We start from the raw sequence: 2,325 nt of genomic DNA on the forward strand, positions 1-2,325 counted from the left end.
AATTTTTCCAGGGATGGGGCCTCCACCCCCTCTCTGGGCAACCTGTTCCAGGGTTTCACCATCCTCATTGTAAAGAATTTCTTCCTTATATCCAGTCTAAACCTCCCCTGGTTTAGTTTAAAACCATTACCCCTTGTCCTGTCACAGCTGGCCCTGCTAAAAAGATTTTCCCCATCTTTCCTATAGGCCCCCTTTAGGTATTGAAAGGCCGTAATCAGGTCTCCCCTCAGCCTTCTCTTCTCCAGGCTGAACACCCCCAACTCTCCCAGCCTGGCCTCAGAGCAGAGGGGCTCCAGCCCTCGGATCATTTTAGTAGCCCTCCTCTGGCCCCGCTCTGACTGTTCCATGTCCTTCTTGTGCTGAGGGTTCCAGAGCTGGACGCAGGGCTCCAGGGGAGGTCTCACCAGAGTTTTGACTCATCCTAGTCCTCTTTGGATGGCCTCCTCCAAACAGCCACCTCCTGACGGTGTTGGTGCCATCAGCTGTGCCCCTATCATCATCCTCTTACCCTGGAGACTCATTTTTCCCCCCAACACCCCCTGGCTCGTCCCCAGAGAGAGCTGTGCCCTCCTGGCTCTGCTCCCTGTTTCTCTGCTACCCTCCTCAGAGCTTCTGGGTGCTGCAAGACTCCTGTTGCTGTCATCCGTACTAGGTGCATGCACCTTGCCGCCTTCTTGAGCCTGTGGCTTCTCCTCCCTTCTTGGGTGTAACGAGCTCTTCTGCTCTCCCCAGGTCCTCTCCCCCATGGCTCTTGGGGGCTGCTAACTCATGTCCCACCAATTTGCATGACCATGGTGGACTCTGCCACCTCAGCACTGACTCCATGTCCTTTTTTGTGTGGTCCCTTTTGGTATGGCCCCTTTGCTGTTGCACCTGAGCGCGATGGGAAGCCCTGAGCATGGCTGCTGTGTTCACAGGGAGGTCTGAATCCCCTCCTGGGGTTAGTCTTAATGTTGGCACCGAATCCCACACCCATGGGGCCACCAGCTCCTTGGTTGGACAGGAGGTTCTCAGGTTCAGGGAGGAACTCCTTAGCTGGACACCCATCTGCCAAGGCTTCTCAGTTTCAGGGAGGACCTCCTTAGCCCAGATTGGAGAGGACCAGGTCAGGGGGGACCTCCTTGGTGCAGGAGGAATGGACACGTGGCTACTCTGGGTGGCTGGTCCTAAATTTTGGTGCCATCATCTCTCTCTCTGGCTGAGAAAAGATGGGATAGGAGTTGGTACCACCTTCTCTTTAGGGTTGGAGAAGAACCCCTGCCGGCTCCTCTCCTGTCATCGAGGCCATGACGTTTTGCTCTTGCCTGCTCCATGCATGGACCAATGGGTCATCTGGCCTTGGCATAGACCTTGGCACATGTCCGGCTACCTCCATGCTTCCTCACCACGCCGGGCCAACTCCTCTCCATCTCCCAGCGCGGGGCTGAAATTTGGCTCCAGCTCCCTGCTCTGGGTCTGGGGGTTGGAGAGCATCACCTCTGCATGCCCCAGGGGTGCCTAGGGTGAGCCTGGGGTGCTGGGTGCAAGGAGGGTCAAAGGAGCCCAAATCTGCCGCCATCCCACCAGGCTGGGGGTTTGGGGGGAACTGGGGTAAAACAGAGCTGTCTCCCTGATGCACGTGCTGCCTCCCACCCTGATTTCTCCCCCCAGTCCCTTTCCACTTCCCAGTGTAAATGACACTGGGATGCTCCCCCCAACCCTCCAAAAAAAAAAATAACCCCACACACAAGACCCTGCACGGATCATGAGAAAACAAAAGAAACGCCAAGGCAGTTTATTTACAACGTTGTGTACAAAAAGGACAGCTCGTGCCACAGCAGAACAGCCCCCTCCGCCTCCTTCGCCCCACTGCCCCCCCCACCCCGTGCTCCCCTACCCGGGCTGGTACCCCCGGGACTGCGGGGTCTCGGGGTGAAAGAAGAGACACGGTTCCCTCCAGACCCAAATCCACGCTTGGAAAGCCTGGTCAGGCCATAGCGGAGATCAACCCTGCCCTCAGCGTCAGGGTTGGAGGCTGATGAGGCACTGGGACCACTGCCTGCTGGTAACTGGGAGAGGAGGGGGCATCCCCACCGCCCCCGGTGGAAGGCAGACGCTCCACCATCTCCCGCTGGGAAGGATCTCACGGCAACGTCTCTGCTTTGCTCTGCCAGGTCGCCCAGGGGATGGCTCAGAAGCTGGGCTGGTCACGAGCTGCTGGGGGGGTCCCAGACCGGCCTCCCTCCTGCCCTGGTGTCACCAGGACGTGCCATTGCCATCCCCAAGGGCTCCCTGTGGCTGTTGTCTTCTCCTGCTCTCCAGAGAGGCATCTCCATCCCACCTCTG

The 2,325-nt window shown here is 58.2% G+C and overlaps 1 protein-coding gene across 1 annotated transcript in view; it reads right to left on the reverse strand.

Annotated features, from left to right (window-relative positions):
- Nucleotides 1–2,325, reverse strand: part of LOC104132026 (tripartite motif-containing protein 35-like) — a 31,841-nt gene that overhangs the window by 1,135 nt on the left and 28,381 nt on the right. The window lies entirely within an intron of this gene.

The sequence above is a fragment of the Egretta garzetta genome, unplaced genomic scaffold (assembly GCF_000687185.1).
Source record: "Egretta garzetta isolate BGI_Z169 unplaced genomic scaffold, ASM68718v1 scaffold218, whole genome shotgun sequence".
Lineage (NCBI taxonomy): Eukaryota > Metazoa > Chordata > Aves > Pelecaniformes > Ardeidae > Egretta > Egretta garzetta.